Consider the following 17,838-nt stretch of genomic DNA (forward strand, 5'->3'; position numbering starts at 1 on the left):
GGACTCAAAGCAGGGCAAGCACCCAGATCCTGGAAGAGATCACCTTCAACACTTTCCTCCACGTTTCTTCTTCCTCCAGTTAATATCATTCAATTCGATTTTTTCTTACTTCTACTAAACTCGTCATTAAATAAGCTGGGCTTTCCAGAATACGTGCCACGTGTCTAATTAGATACAGTGCCCAGGTTTCTGCTACAGACTTCCCTTGGGTAGTGGAGGGGGGCCCAGGGACTGCTATGTGTGAGAACTCCTTTGGGTGCTGGAGGGACTTCCAGAGGGAATGAGCCTACTGAGACTTCCTGCGTGGACAAGAGACAACCTTAAATTACATTGGAATTTTGAGCGAGGTATGAGGGGAGAGAACTCTATCACTAAGCTGCAAGTAGGCTAGTTAGGGTTCCTGACCCAATTGTGCTTCCCAACCATATTATAATGAGTAACTATCAGAATTTTCTTCCAAAGAAATAAAAGGATACTAAATAGAAATGGAATGCTTTCTACAGGGTAGGAAAATTGTAAGAAGTGTGAGTACTGCTTGCTGAAACTTTTTTTTGAGCCACACCCAATGCAAAACATGTTTGAAGTGATCTCAGTTAAAAACATGGGGAGCCACTGCTGATGGACAAGACTGTGTGGGAAGTGAGGGAGAGGATCGCCTTACTGAGAAGCACTGATTAGGGAATCTGGGCAATGTGGTTTTATGACTAGTCCTCTTCAATCTTGTGTTTTCTTCCCTTTGGACGCCCCTTCTCCACACTCCAGTAGACTTCTGCATCTCTTAATCCTTTGGCCTGCTTTGTGCTTGGAGCTAGCTGAGTATCGCAAGCAGCGCTCAATGGACAAGCACATATAGTCACTCCACTTTGGTCTCTCTCTGCAACCTGTTCATGGACTGAGAGTGAAGAAGGAACAGTGGGAAACCAGAGAGAAGGGAGAGGAGTGAACATCTCATTATCCACTCCCCACATGCACTTTCGTTTAGATGGTGTTGCCAAGAACAATGCAAAGTTTTTTTTTTAAATATGATTTATTTATTTGTTTGAAAGTCTGAGAGGGAGAGGCAGAGGAAGATTTTCCCTCTACTGGTTCACTTCCCAGATGGTAGCAATGGCTGGTGCTGGGCCAGGTTAGAGGCAGGAGCCAGGAACCAGGAGCTTCTTCCAGGTCTCCCAGGGCCCAAATACTTGGGTCATCTTTAACTGCTTTTCATAAGCAAGTAGCAGGAAACTAGATCAGAAGTAGAGCAGCTGGGATGCAAACCAGTGTGCAAATGGGATGCCAGCATCAAAGGTGGTGGCTTAACCTGCTCTGCCAAGACACAGGCCCTGAAGTAGAAGCTTTTAGGGAAGTGAGGATAGAAAAGGATGGGAAAGATGAGGAAATGTACTGTGAGTGACTAGGTGATCAAGGACTGAGTAACTGGGAGAGGAAGAGACAATTTAGAAGATTTCTCATGTTTAATCAACATTTGAGTTATGGTAAAAAAAAAAAAAAGATGGGAGAGAGAGGACTAAAATGCCCTAGATATATAGTGTGGCATGATGGCAATATAGTGTGGATGCGTTTGAAGAAAAAAAAAGAGGCAAATAAGAACAGATAAAAAAGGGACCATGAAAGATAGTGGGGGGGGGGTGGATGGGCAGGTATGAAACAAAGGTTACATATGGAGACCATAATAGGACTATGCAAGGAGGGTGTGGTTTTTCCTGTGGGACTCTTTGCGCTAATGGGGGCCACGCAGAAGTTTCCAGCTAAGTGATAAAGGAATTAAAAGGAAGAAAACCATTGGCACAAGGGCAGGCATTTGATGCAGAGGTTGAGATACCATTTGAAACTTCCCATATCCCATGTCAGAATGCCTGTGTTTAGGGCTGGGTCTACTTTTGATTCCAGCTTCCTGTTGGTACATACCCTAGGAAGCAGCAGGTGATGGTCCAAGTACTTGTGTCCCTGTCACCCATGGAGGAGCCCTAGACTGAATTCTTGGCCCCTGATTTCAAACCTGCCCGGCCTACTATTGTAGGCATTTGAGGGAGTAAATTGGCAAATGGGGGATCTCTGTCTCTGCCTCACTATACCTTTCCAATGAAATGAAAATTAAAAAAAAAAATTGGCATAGAAAGTTGCATTCCCTTGGCTGGCGCCGCGGCTCACTAGGCTAATCCTCCGCCTAGCGGCGCCGGCACACTGGGTTCTAGTCCCGGTCGGGGCACCGGATTCTGTCCCGGTTGCCCCTCTTCCAGGCCAGCTCTCTGCTGTGGCCAGGGAGTGCAGTGGAGGATGGCCCAGGTGCTTGGGCCCTGCACCCCATGGGAGACCAGGAAAAGCACCTGGCTCCTGGCTCCTGCCATCGGATCAGCGCGGTGCGCCGGCCGCAGCGCGCCGGCCGCGGCGGCCATTGGAGGGTGAACCAACGGCAAAAGGAAGACCTTTCTCTCTGTCTCTCTCTCTCTCGCTGTCCACTCTGCCTGTCAAAAAAAAAAAAAAAAAAAAAAAAAAAAAAAAAAAAAAAAGTTGCATTCCCTATCATTCTATGGTAGTGAAAGGGCCTATTCACCAAGAGGTGTTGCAGTCTCAAGGCAGAGATGATAGGAACTTCTTCAGAGACTGGGGCCATTGTGAAAGGCAGAACCAGATGGCAGATAGAGGCAACCTTCCTCCATCACACAACTCAATATATCACATGCTGTAAAGTCCGATCTGACATCATGTAATTCTCTCAACTCCAAACCATCAGGTTGGCCTTATTGTTTCCATTTTACATATGATGACATGAGACTCAGTGGTTTTGTAAATATCTTGGCTTATAAGTACATGGGACAGTTGGATTTTGTACTCAAAGCTAGCAATTCTAAGTGCCTTGCTTTAGCATTGCCTAGCTCAGAGGGATTGGACCTTTCTCTATTACTTCTGCAGAAACTGACTAGGAGTTTCTTACCAGATGAGACTTGAACTTGTTTCTAGTGTGTTCAGACTACTGGAGGAGAGCATTGACTTAAAATCACAGTGGAGGTAGTGATCACAGCATGGTAGTCTTCTCTATGAAATTTTGAAGAAGGAACTCCTTTTACTGATTTTGTCACTAATTCATGAAGGAGTTTTGAGTTGCTTACTTTGCCACCCAAGAAAAGAACAGGAATGGTGGCTGCCTGTGTTTATCTCATTGAGAGAGTCATACTAAACGTCGTAAAGAGGAAAAATGTTGTCCTTCCTCAAGCTGTTTGAATTTTTTTATATTAGTCATTTCATTTTCAGCCAGATTCTAGGTTTCTTATCAAGAAAACCAAATTGCACATCAATAAGTTAGTTCACATAGGTCACAGGTCTGAGCAGGTCACTTTGTGAAACTGAAAAACTGGTTTGCTCTTTCCTCTACTTCTCCCATATTTGTGGTTTACAGTGTCCAGCTGATATTAACATTTTCTTAAAAGCTATCCTCAGAGTCTACCAAATAGTATAAATAGATTTTGCTTAGAGAGTCAAGCAAAAGTAATATTTCTTCAGAAAACTGCATCTCACTTGGTATGGTCAAAGGGTGGCAAAGATAGTCTTATTATATTACAAAATTTATTAAAATATACAGACTTGACAAACAAAATATGGTGGATTTAGGTCAGCTGTTTGCGTATACAATAGATTTAGTTCATCTTTGACATTTAATTTAAGCCTCACTTATCCGAGGGCTGGAATCGGATAAGCATGTTCTGCATGTGCTATGCTTCTTGTTTTATAAAACTTACTTGTCTGCAGTTATTTGGAAATAATTCACAGTCAGTGACTTAGGGACAAGGAAGCTTTATGACATGTTCTGAAAGTGCCTTTCTGAAATGAAGTTCTGAAAACTTGAATTATGAACACTCTAACAGGGGTTTTATTTCTAAGGGATATGATAGCTACATTTGTTTTCTTGATCTTTTGCCTAATTATTATCTCTCTGCAAACTGAATTGATAGAGTTAAAAACAAGCTTCCAGAATTCTGTAATGAAACTATTTGATGCCAGGAGTCTGTCTTCTATTTAATTGTCTTGCTCTCAGTGGTGCTGGGCACTACATGGACCACATGTGTGGAAACAACCTCGAAAACATTTGACACATTGGTGACTTATTTTTAATATATCTGAGAAAAACAAAGTCTGCTTCTGTAGAATCTGCACTTGCAGATGTGTTAGCCCTAAATAACCTTTAAAATTGGTTGTGGTGTGGTGGGAGATGTTGGTATTCATGAATGTTTTGACATGTTTGACATTTTACGTATGGTGTACTGCTCTGTCTGTCTTGCATCCCCCCCCCCCCGCCCAGTAGTGTGCATTTTCTTACTAAAATGCAGCTTTTGGTGTTTATATTTGGGATCTACAAACCTGTTCATTGGATGAATGATTTTTTGTTATTTATGCCAATACTATTTAGGTTATTACTTCCTTTCATGCCATGAGCATTTTTATGGGTCTTCAGAGAAGAGATGATAAAATTTTCAGTTTTAAAAGAAGCAACATATGATAAAATGTATTTTATATATGTCAAGCATCTCTAACGTGCTATGGTCCTAGCTTAACATATAAGGAGAAGCAATTCTATGCAATGATTATGCCCTCAGAAGCCAAGGAATTTGTGTACCAGAATCTGGTATAATGAATAGAAGTTTTGAAATCAGTCTGAGCTGCATTTGTATTTGTCCTCTAATCATTTATTTTTGGAAGAGGTGAAAAGGCCCCTTTTAGGGAATTTCTGATTGAACTGAGAAATCCAGGTGGTCTCCAAGTAAGCATATTGCAAGAAAACACACTCCTAAATATATGTAGAATCAGACATCTCAACAGCATCCACTGAAAAAGATATGGGTTTGATGCTGTAGTCATCTTCCATTTGTAGCATCTTCACTATTCTTCAGGCTGAACTCTATACATACAAATGACTTTTTTTGGTGAAACATTTTTCAAATTTATAAGTATGATGCTTTTGAAAGAACTGGGATTTGTTTTTCTAAGTATTAGAGAAAGTAAGAACTTTGAACAGCTTTTGCTGCCACATTTAACTTGGTGTGCTACTCGAAATCTGTTCTATCTTATCAAACTTGTCTAATGCTAGATTTGGCTGAAAGCTTTGTAATTCAGCACTAGTATGTGGCTAGTTACCTTTTCCCTCCTTAAAGTCCATGTTGCTAATAATGTGACCTCGTCTCCTGTATTCTCTTTAAGACTGTAAATGACTCTGAGGCTTTGACATTTTTTTGTCCCAGATATTTCTCCTGTTTTTAATCTCCACTTGTTGTCTTATGCCAGGGCAGCACTGTACCTCCAGGTGGGAGGGCAGAGGGGCAACTTTCTCAGTCTAAAGTGTCAGGGCTGGTTTTCCTCTGGAGCGGAAGTCTTATGTGCACTTTCGTTTGTACCCTCTCCCGAGAGACTAACTCAAGACCTCCGTGACATGCACAGTTGTTGTGGCCTGAGGTTTGGCCAGACTACTATAAATTTACGTTCAGTACCAGAAGTATTTAATGTCTTGTAATTCAAATGATATCTAGAGACCAACTTGGATGTACTATCTATGATTGTCCTCCTGAATCCTTAACTAACAAAGTCTCTGTGTTTTTCACATTCCTTTGAGGATCTTTCTGAGCAAAATTTCATTCACAAAACACAAAATGACATAAAACTTTAACATGGAAAGCACAGTGCTGTTCTTTTAAAAATATTATTTTGATTTGTAAAGCAATGGGAATGATTATAGTCTGACACTAACAAGATTGTGAATCTCATTTTCAATGTTATGAGTTAGGAAAAAATGCAAGGCTTTTCTTGAACGTTCAGTGTTTTTTATGCTCAACATTGCTTTCATCAAAATATGTACTGTTGATTCATTCATTACATTTCTTGTCTATACTTAACTGGAAAAGCAAGAGAAAGAAAATCAAGTGCTTGTCTTTCTTTGAGTTAATTTCCCTTAACATGCATTCAAAATAAGCATTCCAGTGTAGAGTAATGAAAAGTAGTTATGGAATTTGATGATTATAGGAAAGTTGGTGTGGGTGAGAAATGTATCATTCATTAGATTGCAAGTAGCAATGCAAGTGATTGGAAAACCAAGGTACTATGAACAAGAAGCTGTAAATAAGCATTTCTTTACTGTAACTTGAATACAAATACTTGTACTATGAATATATATTCATAAATTTTGATGATAACTTAGTGAAACAGGATCATAAATATGGAAAATAAGCATATTATTTAACATATCTCATTTAACAATGAATGCTTATAATTTTAAAAATTCTGTGTTATTATAGCTTTTACTTAGAGAAATAAGTCTTTTAGTACTATGAAATAGCTTAATCCTTTTGTTCCTCCAGATAATAACAGTAACTTCCAAAACTGAAAACTGAACCACAGCAAACTTAACAACCCTTTGATCAGATTACAAAACTAAAGGAATATGAGACCTGTGATACAGTTTCACAAAAATCCTATTTGAAATGTTATTCAGACTAACGTAGGCTGTGTCATATGTGTTGAATATTGGTTGAAAGAACATAAATAAAATGAAGTGTTATCTGGCAATAAGCTGACTTATATGGAGTGATTCAGTGGAGGTGCTGTTATAAGGTTTTATTTAACCTTATTATTAATAACCTTTATAATGGTTAAAGATCATATTAATTACACTCAAAAATGGTACTGACTCAGATAACTTGGTGAGACTGGGGAAATACAGTGGCATAAAGAGAGGTCAGTCATGCACTGAGAAAATAAAGCACTTCTCAGCTGAGAACGATGAAAGCAAATATATCTAATACATGTCTCAGCATAACATATGTGAAATAGGGTGTATGAATGCAAGAGAAATATTTGGAAAATGCTTATACTTGGAATGGAGGCTAAAGGAAAAAAATCAAGTAGAAATATTCCATATAAAATTATAACAAAAATCTTATATGCCTTTTAATCTCTGTACCTAGGGGCTTCTCACCACCAGAACAAGAGAGGTAACCATTGTTTTTCCACATCAAGCGTGGACGAGTTATTACCAGAATCCTGCATGTAGTCCTGAACTTCCCAGCACCAGAGGGATGGTGACAAATTGGACAGATTTCAAAGAAGCACAACAAAAATGATTAAGGGGTTAGAGCAACTGACTTAAGAGGAAGATTAAAAGAACCAATTATGTGTTGCTTACCCAAACAAGACAAGTAGCAGAATGCGGAAGAGAGAGAAGAAAACCGTAAATGATTATTTGAGGAGTGTAAATACCAAGGTAGGAGATGAGATGTTTAGACTGGTTTACAGTAGCAATAACTTTGAGGTAAGGGAAGAAAATAAGTAAAGAGGAATTTTGCAATGATATTATGTGTACAATAATGGAAGCAATTCTGAAGAACTGGTGACTGTACTGCTTTATTTATTTATTTTGCAAATGCAAAAAGGATCTATTTGTTCACTGTTGGGGAAACTTTTAGATAAGAAGGAGGAAAGGGAAGAAAAATTGAATAGTTTACTTCAATTTAGAATGTGAAGAACTTTATATATCATTTAAATTAAATGTGACACATTTAAATAAAGGTCAGAGTGAATCTTAAATGAGGCTGTCCTAAAAATAGGGCCATGCATATTTTCTTACATTTTCTTAACATTAAGTCTACTCTTGACCATATATTCTGTGGCAAGACAATCTTAGCTTAGTCAGTATAATAAGAGGATTTCAATGTTTTCTTTGAATAGAATTTTCCTCTCTTGAAACAGTTCTCCTCTTAATGATGTTGATGGGAGAACGTTCTCTACCAAAGTGATGTAAGAAATAAGAAGTGTCTCATTTGTCCTCTATCACTTTTGTCTTGTCTTTTCTTTCTGAAATGTGACTCAGTTTAGAAGGAAAAGGAATGACCAAAATAAGTGGCCACTTGAAGTTATAGCAAGCATGGGGATGAAGGAAGGATGGTACTAAGCATCCTGCTCTAGAACCAAGCCAAGGAATAGATTCCTTCTGGTGTCAAGGAGAAATATAAATGGACTGAAAAACATGAAGGGGAAAACAGAAAAACAAAGTGACTTAAAGGTCCATAAGGACCTCTTGCTTTCTCTGTCTTAGGCGGAGAGTGATATTCCTCTGCTTGAGGATACAGCATATGAGGTTAAGAGATACAGAAGGAGAATCTCATTAACATATGATTTCCACTACCCTTGCAATTGGAAGCTGCCTGCTGTCAGTCAACATACGCAGTCTTCCAGGGCGTGCACACTGCAGAAGGCTGAGTATAATTATTTCTTGATAGGATCCTATGTCTAATTCCATGATAATACTGACTTGTGATCAGTCTTTATGTGAATTGGTATCTCCTTATTGTAAAGATATGTAGTGTACATTGATAATTGAACTCTAGTGGACTTACTGTATTAATTGGAAGAAATAAAGAAAGCTCTCAACATTTGTTTTTCCTTTTTTGGGGGGTGGGAGAATTGTTGCTGTTTATGTCCTGTGCATGATAACTTGTGGTCAATTATATCAAATTGTTACTATCTGTACTATCCTTAAATTCCCAATAGGTGTATTTTATACACCAAATTTAAGTGTATACACATAATTTAAGTTCCAAGATGACAAATGTTTGTATGGCATACTCTTACCCTGCTGTGAGAGATCACAAATATTTTTCTTTATGATTATTATTCACTAATAATCAATTTTTTAAAAATGTATTGTTCTGATAAGTCAATGAGCTACATGTACTAGGTAATTTTATTAGGTGGGGAGGATGCTGTCATGGTTTTTCCATTTTTTTTAATTTTGTAAATTGTTTTAATTTTAGAAAACTTCTCAGCCCAGATATTTAATTTAATGCCTTTATTATCTCTGTAAGAAGCTATAGAGATTACACAGGTAGAACATGCTGTAAGAAACTTAATTGTTAAACAGGCTCACTTTTCTTACTGTACTAGTAATTCCATGGGAAAATTATCCTATTTTTGTGAAAAACACCAATTAAATAAACCTTTTGTCATTTTTCCTTGTAAAAATTTTCCTCCAAAGTTTTCTAAAAAAAAAATTCTGCTCTTGACTACTAGTAAATTTAAAAGTAAAAATGTAGATAAAGTAGGAAATTGCTTTTTGTTTTTAGTTTTATAGCTGGCTTAGTCCAAATATTTTAAATTTTTTTGATTGTTTAAAGAGATGCTGGATTTCAGATTATTTTATATACAATGCTTATGCCAAGGTTCTAGAATGTTTAATTGTAGATGCTTTCATCACACTAATTTATTCAATAACAAATAATTTGTTGTAAGTGATATTGAGCTGTTTCTTACAAATTAATCATTTGTGGTGTTTGGTCTTGTCAAGGCTTCAATGTAGAATCCCAGTGCTAACTCTTCAATTTTCATATTAATCCTTTTTTTTTTTTTGCAATTGGAAAATTGGGGAGTATTCTAATAGCTTTTAAAAACCCTCATTATGTATTTTCTCTGATACTATTCTTAAACTTGACAAGTGATAATTTCTTTTTTTTCTATTTTTTCTAATTTAAGGTAAAGACATTTCATGTAATTCATATGTACAGATTTAGGAGCATGTTGATATTTCACACACTACCCTCCCTCCTGCTCACACTCCCATTCTCCTTTCTCTTTTCTGTCTTATTTCCTTTCTTAACACTTTCAGTTCACTTTATACTCTTCTTTTATTTTATTTTTTTGACAGGCAGAGTGGACGATGAGAGAGAGAGACAGAGAGAAAGGTCTTCCTTTGCCATTGGTTCACCCTCCAATGGCCGCTGCGGCTGGCGCACTGCGGCCGGCCCACCGTGCTGATCCGATGGCAGGAGCCAGGTACTTCTCCTGGTCTCCCATGGGGTGCAGGGCCCAAGCACTTGGGCCATCCTCCACGGCACTCCCTGGCCACAGCAGAGAGCTGGCCTGGAAGAGGGGCAACCAGGACAGAATCCGGCACCCCGACCAGGACTAGAACCCGGTGTGCCGGCACCTCAAGGCGGAGGATTAGCCTAGTGAGCCGCGGCGCCGGCCTACTTTATAATCTTAAGATTAGCCCTAAGTAGAGTTCAACAAATAGTAAGAAGGAAAAAAAAAAAAAAAAAAAAACACACTGCTCCACGATAGTAGAGACAAGGGAGGTAAATAATCATTGAAACTCCAATGTAAACTTCACTTCTATACATTACATTTTTGGTACTCTATTAGTTACCACAGAGCAGGGAACACATTTGATATTTGTCTTTCTGGGACTGGTTTATTTCACTAAATATGTTGCATACACTTATTCCAAAAGACAGGATACCATTCTTTTTTTAATGACTGAGTAGTATTTCATTACTATATACATAGTAATATATATAGTAATTTATAATATAATACACAAAAATTATATTATATTTATAATATATTAAAAAGTTTATTATATTTATAATATAAAGTAATTTATAATATACAATTTATAATCTTATATTTATAATATGATATATGTATAATATATATATAGCAATTTCTTTATCCAGTCATCTGTTGATGGACACGTAGGTTGATTCCATATCTTAGCTATTGTGAATTGAGCTGCAGTAAACAAGGGGGGTACAGATAAATCTTGGATATGATTTCATTTCCCTTCAGTAAATTACCAGAAGTGGGATTGCCAGGTCATATGACACATCTATTTTCTGCTTTTTGAGGTATCTCCATACTGTCTTCCACAATGGCTATACGAGCTTACCTTTCCACCAACAGTGGATTACGTCACCCTTTTCCCTACATCTGCTCCAGCATTTGTTGTTTGTTGATTTCTGTATGATAGCCATTCTAACCGGGTTGATGTGAAATCTCATCACTTTTTTTTTTTAAGATTTATTTTTGTTTATTTGAAAGGCAGAGTTGGGCAGAGAGAGAAGGAGAGGCAGAGAGAGAGAAAGAGGGAGAGGTCTTCTATCCGGTGGTTCATCTCTCCAGTTGGCTATAACAGCCGGAGCTGCACCAATCCGAAGCCAGGAGCAGAAGCTAGAAGCTTCTTCTGGGTCTCCCATATGGGTGCAGGGGCCCAAAGACTTGAGTCATACTCTACTGCTTTCCCAGGCCATAGCAGAGAGCTGGATAGGAAATGGAGCAGCTGGGTCTTGAACCGGTGCCCATATGGGATGTCAGCACTGCAGATGGTGCCGTTACCTGCTACGCCAAAGCACCAGCCCCTCACATCATGGTTTTGATTTGCATTTCCCTGATGGCTAGTGATCCTAAACATTTTTTTTTTCATGTGTCTGTTGGTCATTTGAATTTTATCTCTTGAAAAATGCCTGTTCAAATCCTTTGCCCATTTCTTAACTGGATTGTTTGTTGTTGTTGAGTTTCTTGAGCTCTTTATATTTCCTGGATATTAATACTTTATCAGTTTCACTTTGTAAATATTTTCTCCCATTCTGTCATTTGCTTCTTTGCTTTACTAAGTGTTTTCTTTACAGTGCAGAAGCTTGTCAGTTTAATGTAATCCCATTTTTCACTTTTGGCTTTGATTGCCTGTTCTGTGATCTGTGATCTTTTATAAGAAGTCTTTGCCTATGCAAATGTATTGCAGAGTTTCCTGAATGTTCTTTAGTAATCTGAATGTATCAGGTTGTAAATTTAGATCCTTGACCCATTTTGAGTTGATTTTTGTATAAGGTATAAAGTAGGGGTATTGTTTCATACTTCTGCACATGGAGATCCAATTTTCCCAGCACCATCTGTCTATTGAAGAGACTGTCCTTACTCCAGGGATTGATTTTAGCTCCATTGTCCAAGATTAGTTGATTGTGGATGCATGGATTGATTTTTGGAGTTCTATTCTCTCCATTGGTCTACCTGTCTTTTTTTTTTTTTTTTTTTTTTTTTCTGGCACCAGGCTGTTTTGATTATAACTGCACTGTATTATGTCTTAAAATCTGGTATCCTGATGCTTCTGACTTTGTTTTTGTTGTTTAATATTGCTTTAGATATTTTAAGTTTCTTGTTTTTCCATATGAATTTTATTTTATTTTTTTATTTCTTTTTTCTTTTTTTGAACTTTTACTTAATGATGAATTTTAGCCTTGTATTTTTGAGATCTGAGAAGAATGTCATTAGTATTTTGTTTGGGATTGCAATGAATCTGTACATTGCATCTGGTAGTATGGACATTTTAATATTAATTCTTTCAAGTCCACAAATATGGAATATTTTTCCCTTTTTTGTCTTCTATTTCTTTCTTTAATGTTTTGTAATTTTCATCATAGAGATCTTTCACATCATTCATTAAATTTATTCAGAGGTATTTAATTTTTTTATTGTAGCTATTGTAAATAGGATTGATCTTAGAAGTTCTTTATCAGCCATGGCATTGTGTGTGAGTACAACAGTTGTTGATTTTTGTGTGTTAATTTTATATCATACCACTTTGCCAAATACTTTCCTGAATTGCAATAGTATCTTAGTGGAGTCTTTTGGATCCCCTATATAGAGAAGCACATAATCTGCAAATAGGGATATTTTGACTTCCTCCTTCCCAATTTGTATCTCTTTGATTTCTTTTCCTTTTTTAAAAAAATATTTTATTCATTTACTTGAGAGGTATAGTTACAGACAGAGAGAGGGAGAGACAGAGAGAAAGGTCTTCCATCCAGTGGTTCTATGACTGCGAAGGCTGGAGCTGAGCCAATCTGAAGCCAGGAGCCAGGAGCTTCTTCCAGGTCTCCCATGTGGGTGCAAGATCCCAAGCACTTGAGCCATCTTCTACTGCTTTTCCAGGCCATAGCAGAGAGCTGGATCTGAAGAGCATCTGGGACATGAACTGGAGCTCATATGGGATTTTGGTGCCACAGCCAGAGGCTTAGCCCACTAAGACACTGCGCCAGCCCCTTGATTTCTTTTTCTTGCCTAATGATGCTGCTAAAATATCCAGAATTATATTGAACAGCAATGTTGAAAGTGGGCGTCCTTTTCTGGTTCCAGATGGTAGTGGAAATGCGTCCAACTTTTCCCCATTTAATAAAGTGCTGGCCATGGGTTTGTCATAAATTGACTTGATTGTGTTGAGGAATGTTCCTTCTATACCCAATTTGCTTAAGGTTTTTATTGTGAAAGAAAATTTTATTTTATCAAATGCTTTCTCTGTACCTATTGAGATAATAATATGCTTTTTGTTCTTTTTTCCACTTTATTTACTTATTATTTATTTGAAAGGCAGAGTTACAGACATGCAGAGAGAGAGAGAGAGAGAGAGAGATATCTCTGCTGCTCACTCCCCAAATGGTTGCAATGGCCAGAGCTGGGGTGATCTGAAGCCAGGAGCCAGGAGCTTCTTCTGGGTCTCCAATGTGGGTGCAGGGACCCAAGGACTTGGGCCATCTTCTACTGCTTTCCAAGGCTATAGCAGGGAGCTGGATTGGTTGTGGAACAGCCAGGTCTTGAAATGGCACCAATATGGGATGCCGGTACTGCAGGTGGTGGCTTTACCCACCAACCCTGATTTTTATTCTTCAGTTTGTTAATGTTATGTATCACATTTATTGATTTGCAGATGTTGAACTATCCCTGCATACCAGAGATAAATTCTGCTTGGTTCAGCTAAAAGAGCTTTCTGATGTGTTGTTGGATTTGATTAGCTACTGTTTTGTTGACTTTTGCATCTATGTTTATCAGGAATATTGGTATATAATTCTCTTTCTCTCTTGTTTCTTTTTCTAGTTTTGGAATTAAAGTCACACTGGCCTCATAGCAGGAGGTTGGGAAAAATCCATTCCTTTGAATTGTTTTGAATAGCTTGAGAAGAATTGGCATTATTTCTTCTTTAAATTCTGATAGAATTCAGCAGTGAAGCCATCCGATCCTGGACTTTTTTTGTTAGGAGGGTGTTTATTACTGACGCAATCTCTGTCTTGGTTATTGGTCTGTTTAAATTTTCTATGTCTTCATGACGCAGTTTTGGTGGGTTGTTTGTGTCTAAGGATCTAACCGTTACTTCCTGATTTTCCAATTTGTTGGCATATAGCTATTTGTAGTAATTCCTGATGATTCTTTTAATTCCTGGGGTTTCCATTGTTACATCTCTGTTTTCTTCTTTGATTTTTAAAATTTGGATCGTCTCCCTCTTTTTTTTTTTTTTTGCTAGTTAAACAAATGGTGTTTCAATTTTTAATTTTTTTTCAAAAAACATCTCTTCATTTCACTGATTTTTTTGTTTTAATTTTTTTCTAATTTTAATTATTTCTTCCTACTAATTTTGGGTTTGGTTTGTTATTGTTTTTTGAGGTCCTTGAAATGCATTGATAGCTCATTTATCTGGTGCCTTTCCAATTTCTTCATGTAAAATTGTTATAAGCTTTTCTGTTAATACTATTTTTGCTTTATCCCATGAGTTTTGATGTTGTATTGTCATCTGCATACATTTCCAATTTTTTTATCTTCCCTTTTCATTTCTTCTATGACCGACTGTTCATTCTGGAGTGTGTTACTCAGTCTCCTTATGTTTGCATATGTTCTAGAGATTCTTGAGTTATTAATTTCCAGCTTCATTGCATTTAGATCAGAAAAGATGCATGGTATGATTTCAATTATTTTGAGTTTGCTAAGACTTGCTTTATGACCTAGCATATGGCCTATCCTAGAGAAAGTTCCAGGCACTGATGAGAAGAATGAGTATTCTATTCTACAATCATGGGGAGAAAATTTCTGTAGATATGTTAGGTCCATTTGGTCCATAGTGTCAATTAGCTCTGTTGTTTCTTTCTTGATTTTCTGTGTAATTGATCTGTCCATTGATGAAAGTGGGGTGTGGAATTTCCTTTACTCTTATATTGGAGTCTGTTTCTCCATTTAGGTACATTAACATTTTTATAAATAACCAGTTGCCCTGGTTTTTTTAAAAAAAGGTTTATTTTTATTTTATTTATTTGAAAGGCAGAGTTACACACAGAGAGAAGGAGAGGCAGAGAAAGAGGTCTTCCATCCACTGGTTTACTCCCCAATTGGCCACAACGGCCAGAGCTGAGCCGACCTGAAGCCAGGAGTCAGGAACTTCTTCCACGTCTCTCACGCGGGTGCAGGGGCCCAAGGTATTGAGCCATCCTCTACTGCTTTCCCAAGCCATAGCAGAAAGCTGTCAGAAGTGGAGCAGCTGGGGCTAGAACTGGCACCCATATGGGATGCTGGCACTGTGGGCAGTGGCTTTACCTCTACGCCACAGTGCCAGCCCCTTCCTATTGTATTCTTTGGATTTTCTTTGTACTTTTACTGGAGATTTTCTGCCTTCATATTCTTTCATAATGATGACTGTGTTTCTGTGTATAGCACATCCTTAAGCATTATTTGGAAGGCTGAGCAGGTGGTGACAAATTCTTTCAGTTTCGTTTTGGAAGGTTTTTATTTCACTTTCATTCATAAATGAGAGCTTATCAGGGTACAGTATCCTGGGTTAAGTTTTCTCTCTTAAGATCTGGACTGTGTTTCTCCATTCTCCCTGAGCTTGTAGGATTTCTAGTGGGAAATCATTCACGAGTCTAATTGGAGATCCTCTGAATGTAATCTGTTGGTTCTCTTTTGCACATTTTAGAATATTTTCTTTTTGTTTTACTATGGAAAGTTTTACTACGATGTGTCATGGTAAAGATATTTTCTGGTCATGTCTATTAGGAGTTCTACGTGCCTCATGTACTTGGACATCCCATTCTTTTTCCAAATTAGGGAATTTTTTCATAATTATTTCAATGAATAGGTCTTCTAGTCTATTCTCTCTTTTCACCCCTTCAGGAACTCCCAAGACCCATATGTTGGATCATTTGATAGTATCCTGTAAATCTCCAACACTGTTTTTAATATTTTCTTCTTTTTTCGTCTGAGATATTTACAGAGATTTGTCTTATACCTTGGATATTCTTTCTTCTGCCTCACCAAGTGTGTTGTTAAGTCAACAGTATTATTTTATTTGATGTATTGATTTCTTCATTTATAATATTTCCATTTGATTTCTCTTCAAAAATCTCTATTTTGTAGGAAAAGTTTTCCTCCATGTCATGTGTGGATTTCTTTAACTCATGAATTTGCTTCTCATTGCTTCTGAGTAATCCTTTGATTAATCTTTTGAATCCCTTTCAGGAATTTAATCAATTTCTTTGTCTCAACATTCTAACACAGAAGTGTTGCTGTGTTCTTTTGGAGGTGTCGTGTTGTCTTCCTTATTCCTGTCTCTTGAGTTTGTGCATTTATTTTTAGGCATTTGTGGAAATACTTGTTGGTTTTCACCTCTGATGTATTTTTATCTTTGAATTCTGCCTCTGTGTCTTGGTGTGTCTGCTCATTCAGTGAATACCAAGAGGTGTGTGCTGGATGCTTTGGTCATGGCTCCAGGATGGGGCAACTATCCAGTTGACACTCACATTTGGCAAGTTGATCTCCTCTATTGTTAGCGTGGTGAGAGTATGATCACTTGTGTTGTTGTAATCACACCCTCCTCTCCTCTCTTACAAGGTGATCAATGTGTGCTGTTACCCTCCAGTACGTGCAACATTCACCTGCACTGCCTCGTGAACACATAAAGGGTCTGTACAGCCCTTGGTGTGAGCACAGGTCCCAGCACAATGACCAGCCCCAAGCAGTCAAGGAGTTCTGAGCCTCTGTTGCTGGACACAGTGATTGCCTGGACACCCAGCTACATCTTGCACCCTAGCATGCGGTCACAGAGTTCCCACGGTCTCAACTCATAATGCTCCCACAGTCAAGGGGTGCAGAGTATCTGCTCCACCTCACTAGCCTGTCCCATCCATGGAGAGTGCAGAGACATTCCCAGAGCCATTTGTTTGTGAGTACTCCACCTTGGCGGTTTGAGTCCTATGCCTGTGGTATATTGAGAGGCTGGGAGCACCTCACAGTCCTATGTGGGTGCCCAACACCCTGTCAACCCTCTCAGCCAGACTCAAAACCAGTGGGTATCGTGGATTTTCCCTCTGGTAAACTTCCTAGATCACACGTGCATACAAGAACTGCTGCAGCCCTGCTGGTGTCAAAATAGAGGCTTCTCCCTGCTGGTTGCTGTTCGCACCTGTGAGGGCATGGGTAGAAAGAAATGTGCTGCTTTTCCACAGGGTTAGGTGGGTACCCTGGCCCCCTTTAGGGCTCCAAGCCTGACACAGGCACTGTGGTCTTCAAGGCTCTACATCTGGCAACATTACCAGTGGCGTGGTCTGCCGCAGTCTGCTCTCATCTTGCTTTCCAAAGCTGGTGTATCCTGACTCTTGGCTGCAGGGGTCATGTGCTGTGTCTGTGCTTATTGCTGTCTTCTGCACTTTCCACACTTATCTATGGCATCCTTCTTCCTTCTGTAGAATTTCCACTGCAGATTTAGCTCTAACTCTCTTCTGGAATGCACTTCTTCCACTATCTTTTCTACTATTTTCCCTGCATAAAGCAGTATGACTTTTCTCGGTCTCTGCTGTAGCCTGGGAATGCAGTGGAGGATGGCCCAAGTGCTTGGGCCCTGCACCCCATGGGAGACCAGGAGAAGCACCTGGCTCCTGGCTTCGGATCAGCGTGATGCGTCGGCCGCAGCGCGCAGGCCGGGGCGGCCATTGGAGGGTGAACCAACGGCAAAAGGAAGAACTTTCTCTCTGTCTCTCTCTCTTTCACTGTCCACTCTGTATTTAGCCATCTTTGAATCCCTGAGTAGTAATTTTCTTTCCTTTCTCTCTTCATTAAAAGGTTTATTTATATATTTGAAGGGCTGAGGGACAGAGAGAGGGAGTGAGAGACGTCCTGTCTGCAGGTTTACTTCCCAAATGGTTGTAACTGCCAGGTGTGTGCCAGGTTTGTGCTCCTGAATCTAGGAGGCAGGAACTCCATCCTGGT

At 38.7% G+C, this 17,838-nt stretch overlaps 1 pseudogene; it reads left to right on the forward strand.

Annotated features, from left to right (window-relative positions):
- The first annotated feature begins 280 nt into the window (after window positions 1-280).
- The window catches only part of LOC100355540 (angiogenic factor with G patch and FHA domains 1 pseudogene), a 174,231-nt pseudogene continuing 156,673 nt past the window's right edge, over window positions 281-17,838 (forward strand).

Source organism: Oryctolagus cuniculus, chromosome 3 (genome assembly GCF_964237555.1).
Source record: "Oryctolagus cuniculus chromosome 3, mOryCun1.1, whole genome shotgun sequence".
Taxonomy (NCBI): domain Eukaryota; kingdom Metazoa; phylum Chordata; class Mammalia; order Lagomorpha; family Leporidae; genus Oryctolagus; species Oryctolagus cuniculus.